A 7,187-nucleotide genomic window follows, 5' to 3' on the forward strand; every position below is an offset into this window, starting at 1 on the left:
TCACCACACAAAAACTGGTAAGAGTTGACGCCATCGTTTTCTTTAGTCCTGTCTGAAATATTTCGGTCGAGAAAAGTCACGTTAATAAAGCTTTGCGTGAGTTTATAAAAACTGCACAGTCCATGATGTAATTAATATATTTTTGAAGCACCTACAATAAAGAGGCTACCAAGATGGTAGTAATTATATTTTAGCCAAATTAGAGACTAACCGTCCATAGATATAATTTTCATGTTTTACGTCCGTCTACGTCGTAATGATTATTTGCATATTTTTATGTAAATAAGTAAAAAGAGGAAATAATTTGTACACGCGGTAAGTATAAGGAAATACGCAATACTAATTTCTGTAGGAGAAAAAGAAAGAGAAACAGCTGTTTGAAACTCATAGATAAGGAGACAAAAATCCCTGACTTGCCAGTCGTCTTGTTTCCTTGGAGTTGGCAAAATTTACACGACAGAAGAAAGAAGGCATGAAGGTCGGGGGCATATTTTAATAAACAGTAAGGAGAACGATATTTGCTATCAGCAGATTTGCCCAAGTATTAAGCATTTTAATCGTCAATAAACGAGAGACGGAATTATTCGTGAGTGGTAACTCAGAGACAAGCAAAGGTCCAGCAGTGCTTTATAGAGGGCGTCACTTCACCTACTGTGGCATTTCGTAACTTGTAATTGCAGTTTTACGTACGGAAAGGAACGACGCTTCAGTGACACTGTAAGTGAACTAAGGGTAGGCAGGGCGTGGATTACAAGTTAATGAACAGCAACACTGACAGCTCACCATACACTAGGTATTTACGCGTTAGAAAGCACTTGTGTATAAATTTCTCAGCATTATTTTGAAAGAAGAATAAAGCCATTGATGCAGTGGTTTTCCGTACTTGGCTCTCCACATAACGAACTTCTACATCCAATTTTAGAATTCAAACACTTACACTCGACGTATTAACGATACCAGCGTCTTCGTATACGTCGATTACACGCGGAACTGCATCGGTTACATGTACGTACAGAATTAAATTGTGTACCACAGAGGAGTAATATGGGTTCAGTAGAAGTAGGCATATGCTCATCATTTACGTACATTATCTTTCATTGCTTACGGAAAGATTCGCGACACTAAGGTACACAGTGTATGTACTGGGATTAAAGTCAGCACGTGAAGTGTAACCAAGCGTGTTCAGAAAGTACCAGATTCTGTGAGTTAAATATTAGGCGTAGGAGTGATCAATTGTAAGGGCACAGAAGTACTTTGATGGTTAACATTCCACACGTGTTCTTCGAGGCACATTACGTGTACAGATATTACGTACGTTATTGAAATAATCCGTAAATGTAATCTTGTCAACCAGACTGACTAAGAATTTAAAGAATTCTTGGCCTTGTGTAAAATGAGCAAGGGGATCGAGACCAGGAGTTGGGCTGCTCAGCACCGTACTGGTGTAGAAACTAAAGACGACGGGTAAAAGGCGAGACAGAGGGCTACCATCAACGATTCACTCGCTTCCAGAATTCGAATTTTTCCGAAGTATTAAGTGGACGAATATGATTGCATGCCATTACGAATTCAGCGCCTTGCCAAAATGCCGACAAGGCAAGACTTTTCATGTGTTGGAACATGCGAGGTATTTGACCAAATGTGGCAGCTGCAAAAAACCGTGTAAGGGGGTGGGGGGTGGGGGGGGCTGAACGAGATTTTTGTACGCAGTCCACAGAAGTCAACAGCACGCAGAAGCCACGAACTCTGAAAACCGCAGCAAAGTGTGTGGAAGACAGTGCGTCGGCGGTTACACTCCAAACCGTACCGTCTGGATCCCTTACAACAATTAAAAGCGGACTGTTACGGCCGGCGCCTTCAGTTTTGCGCCACATTGCAGGGGTCAACTGAGGATGGACATTTCGCCCCCACGCTGATATTCAGCGACAAAGCAACTAACACTTTTCTGAAAAAAGTTTATCTCCGCAATGTGAACGAGTGGAGTACTGAAAAACCTCACGTAATTTCGACGCATGAAGGAGATTCGCCGAGGGTTAATGTATCCTGTGCCGTGTGACAGGCGAAGCTGAATGGGCCGTTTTAATACTGTGAGACAACTGTGGCGGGTACATCTTACCTCGATATGTTGCAGCTGTGGTTGTTTCGACTACTCATTCCTTCAGGGAGCATCGATGTTTGTTGCTACCTAAACGACGAAATTTGGCATCGCTGGATTGGCCGTAGGCGGTTAACGCAAGTACTGATCAGCTTGCAAAAGCACTTAACAACGGATGTTTGAAAATCTGAAACTGGTCACGGGTTTGTGTAATTAAACTGTGTGTGTGTCGTAACTGCGGTTGTCTCCTATATTTAAGTCATAATCTTTATACTTCTACTACAGCTCTGTTTCTCTCAATATTTATTTTCGAAAATCTAGCGATTAAAATAGGGTTTCTTTGCACTGTGGCTGACTCAAATGAACTTGAAATATTAGCAGAAGGCCACTCGATCACTGATTACACAAAGTAGAGGCCATAATGGATGTTACCGAGAACTCGCGTCACAGCTATGTATGCACGATGATCTTCAGAGCCATTTTGTTTCTTTTCAGACCACTCGGCCAATGGGCTTGCGAAAATTTGAAAGGGCGCGAAACACAGGAACGTAACAGTGAGACGCAGTACAAAAAACAGACAAGAAAACGGTGGACGGGAGAGAGCGGTCTGCACTCGTCCGGAGAGTGGGGGCTGCCGCTGTCTGCCGTGCTCACGTGTCGGCTGGCCGGCCGGCCGCACAGGTGTGGACCTGACCTGCCTCCACACCAGGGGCATGCGGCGCCCAGCACTGAACCTGCCGATTCCAACTGTGCGTCACCAAAACGGACATACGACACTCTTCGAAATCTAACATGCGTGAAATACGTGCCACACAAAAATTGTTACTGTAACATTTCATTTCTTTGGCTCCGCTGAGTGACAACCATACTGTAACCTGACAACCTGTACCAGAACTCTGGCCAAGCAACGGATCACTTTTCCACCACAACACTTTACAGAAAATAATATAGCAGCCACGCGTTCTGTTGTATCCGTGAGTGTGTGCGACGTCACGCAGCACACCATTACGCCACGGGTCAATGTCGACGGCCGCTATCAGCAGCTGCGAGCTGCTCCAGTTTAGGCAGCCGCCTGTACTGGAAATACGGGTACTTGCAGAGCCTTGATGCTTTAAGAAAAGTGAAACGCACGACGGAAGTCTGAGAAAACTGCAGATTTTTTTCACTGATTAACTACTAAATGGTTTATGACCACATGGGCCACCAAGGCGACAGCGACATTTTCACGAACCTCTTTTTTCTCCGTCTGAGACATTCAAGTACCGGGCGCTTGTAAGTAAAATGCAGCTACTGACCCAAGTCCACTGTGGTTTGTTGGTATGGTAAGGCAGCGAAACACTGTAGACATGCTAATGCGTTAACGCGAAACTAGTTGGCGCCGGAGGAAATCAATTCCAATGTTGGTTAGCAGGTGCGAATCTGTCACTGTGCAACACCTCGCGGACGTCTCCGGTGCTCACACTGAACAAGTTCTGCAAGTGGCGGTTAATAATATCGACATTCTGCCTTTCTCACTTGTTTGTCCCTTCCTGTCCACATTCCGTTCCCAATACATTAGATATGGGAACATTTCTTTCCAGTGTAAATCGGTTCCGCAAGGGCGCATTAGCATACCAAGTTTCGCCGCCATACAGCGGTTACAGCCCACGATGGACCTCTGCGAGTGGCTCAACTTGAGACTAGGAGCAGCCAGTGGTAGTAGAGCAGGGTTCCTCCTGCACGCAGGTTACCCTCAGCCACGTGTCAGGGCGACAACTCGCCACCGTCTCCGCGTTGAGTCACGTTTACTGCCAGCCCAAGTATCATGTGAGACACCACAGTGTGAAATTTTATGCACCTATCACATTTTACTGGCGGACAGAACACCTAATGAACTGAAAGCACCCGGAAACACTGTACACATTCCCAAGTCACGAGTGACCTCACTCCCTTATTACTGGACATCTGTGTGTGACCTAAAGAGCTGATTCCACACATCCGCCATTAAGTGGAGGCCTTCTTAGGAAACTGTTTTGGCTGCCGCTGCTGCTCATCCGTGAACGCCGCAGTTTTCTACAATTCAGCAAATCTTATCTCGCTACACACGACACGTTTTGAACAGGTGTTGCATATTTTGTGATAGGCGAGTATAAATACGAAAGCCACCACACATAGTTCCACGTCACGAAAGTGAAGGGCATTTAGAGCACCGATTCCGGGTTACTTATTATACATAAAATTCGTGCAACTTTTATCAAATCATCCTGTCCCTCACGTGTGACGACAGTCACTTTTCCGTGACGTCACGCGTTCTTTGCTGCCATTGGATAAGGGGAGGGCACTGGACAGTCGTCGTGTTGATCTACCTGTTTCCGAAGATAAAATTGTCAATTTTATGGTTTTGGTATTCAAATTTGCGTTTTACGACGATGTGCAGTCTAACTGACACATGGCATTTCTGAACTCTTCAAGACGGGTCGTCTTCAGTACTTTGTCATGCCGAAGTGTCTGTTAACGTGACGTCAGTGGCCACCCACGATTCCGAAACTGTGACTTACCATCAATAACGGGCTTTCTTCTGTAACAGTATCTGGCTAAACGAAATAATGTTTACTGTAGGTTTCTGTCAAACATAATTAGCAAATGCCCCCACAAATGTTTTAATTTTGACGTGATTCAGCCCTCTGACGGAACAACAAATCTACCTCGATTCTCGCAATTGTTGCACTGGAAATGGCACAAATTAAATCTAGGTTCTGCCGCCGTTACAGGCTGCACATAGAAATCTACACTGCAATTTAATCGTGTAATTTGCACATGAAATGAAGAAGCTGGTGAGTGACGGCGTCAGACTCACCGACATTCACTCCTCCCTCACATAATATACGACTGAAGCGCAGGCCGCACAGAACACGGCGCGCCTCACAGGTCGCTGACGCGTTGCTTTGTCGACACACCGGGCTCTCTCATCGGGCAAATAGTAACACGAGAACAGCCAAACAAAGCGATGCAGCGTTGTAGAGTGCTAAAAAAAAAATTCATCAGCAAATCACAAACGAGGAGACGTGACAGAGCGATAAAAAATACGAAATGTTTATTTCGTGAAGCACAAACATTACGATAAATTCTCAAGAATTCGCCAACTACTACGCAAATGGTCGCCTGTTTGTAATGAGGGTGTTGGGGAAAGCTGCAGATTGCTCGTTGACCATAACCTTAATGCCAGAACATTGTGAAAATACGCAAATGAACGCGAGTGCTGCGTCTCATCGCCACAAGCGTGTCGGCGTCACGCCACGAGTTGTGATTCGCGAACGGATTTCAGGATCCGCAACGCCCGCGCACGAAACAGCTTCCTACGTCTGATTACTTTGCAGACGAGTAACATGTGACGCTAAGCATGTAAGCGAGAAAGTTTACAAACGGTTTGAAATTGTTCTTAACGTGTGTTCGAAAGCAAGTGCTCATTCCGAAATACTGGGTGAATACAGTCTGGCTAATTTGCACTCCTTTCTAAAGAAAAGCCCGTTTATCGCGCGTCTAAATTTTTGACACGTCATGTCTACTGATGTGTGGGCGGTACGACGATGTAATTTTTGCAGATACCCTACGGGCTGTGGGGATACTGTCTGCAAACTGCGTCGCGAATAGCTAGGTACTGATAGACTACAACGATACGTCTGATGCCTAAGTTGACACCATGAACAGCAACAACGTGGCCGGAGTGGGGGGAGGGGGGGGGGTAGCGGATAAATCCCTCCAGTTCTCGTAGTCTTGCGTGCAGTTTCTTGGAAGTCGGTAACTGCCCTCATTCTGAAATACTGGCTGACTAACGTGCGCGTATTTCAGCGCCCTTAGTCACGTTACCTCGCGACGCGCAATATTTCCAACTGCGGTACTTCTCTTACTGTGTGACAACCGCAATTTAAGATTATACCTCTGAATGAGTACATCTTGACAACATTTTAGATGTCTGAATTCGGCCACATTATGCGAAACATTAAAAAATAAATTTCTGCCACGCCTGCAAGCCGCTACACGCCTTGTCGCACTAAAACTGGCTTACTGCAAAGTTCTGCGTTTGATGGTTTTCGTAAACTTGCGTCCTACGAACATAATCAAGAACGCGAGGTTTTCATTTTAAATGCCTGTTGTACGTGAATTCCGTGGAAATCTACCCTGGCACATCGAAACACTAGCCGACTGAATGTGGCGTTATTTTCCATTCGTTCCACGTTCTTCTCGCTCAAGTTTTCATAGACTGGAGCAAGGCCACAAGTAACGACCAATAAATCACTGAACACTCAAGACGGTAATTTAACACACTGTTAGCCACCCCCTTTGTTCGTAGCGGTCGTAATTTTTCAAAGTAAGACAATGTATTAGACAAGTGCAGTAAGTGAGTTACGCGACAAAAACCACACAAAAGCGTGCAGAACATCCGCCGCTCCCATAAATTCCTGCCTTACCTTTCTGTGGTATTCCCGTGGAAACACAACATACACAAGCTCTGTCTGGGTAGGCAGGACAACGTGGCACGCTGCTTAGCTCCAGGCTGCTGCGTCACAACTGGGCCGCACAGCCGGCTGCCCCCCCCCCCCCCTTGCACTGACGTCACGGGGCGGCGTTGCCAGCTCGCGCAGCAGGCGAGGGAACGGCTGCAGCAGTGCCTGCGGGGCGTCTACGTCTGTGTCGGCGCTGCCGGACCGCCCGCGTCCCACCCACGCCACAGTCAGTTACCTCGAACCGCGCTATACAGCTGCCAACACACACCCCCTTCGCCTGGCGCCCCAAAAACCGGATTTCGTCAACCGATTTCCCAGTACCGCTTTTGGTCAACGCAAAGATGGAACAAAGACGCTGCATTTTGGTCACTGGATGAGGAGAGGTGTGAACACAACATCTTCCGTCATCGTGCTGAGTGCCAGTGACTTACGCGCGAGCTTCGCGATTCGTATCGATCATTTGCTACTCCAGAAATGACGGACGAGTGTGACAAGTTTTCGTTAAAGAACGTTACAGGGATATCAATGCTGAGATCATCGGTGCCTGGGCTCACGTACTACTTACTCTAACTTACTCTAAGTTACACTGAGCACGACACACATTTGCC

General features: G+C 46.3%; 1 protein-coding gene across 1 annotated transcript in view; it reads right to left on the reverse strand.

The window, feature by feature from the left end:
* The window catches only part of LOC124741118 (ankyrin-1-like), a 45,072-nt gene extending 38,467 nt beyond the window's left edge, over positions 1–6,605 (reverse strand). The window contains exon 1 of the mRNA XM_047248652.1: positions 6,544–6,605. The gene's annotated coding sequence lies outside the window, so the exon portion shown is untranslated. The remainder of the gene's footprint in view (positions 1–6,543) is intronic.
* Between the last annotated feature and the right edge of the window lie 582 nt (positions 6,606–7,187).

This window comes from Schistocerca piceifrons, unplaced genomic scaffold (assembly GCF_021461385.2).
Source record: "Schistocerca piceifrons isolate TAMUIC-IGC-003096 unplaced genomic scaffold, iqSchPice1.1 HiC_scaffold_1870, whole genome shotgun sequence".
NCBI classification, from domain to species: domain Eukaryota; kingdom Metazoa; phylum Arthropoda; class Insecta; order Orthoptera; family Acrididae; genus Schistocerca; species Schistocerca piceifrons.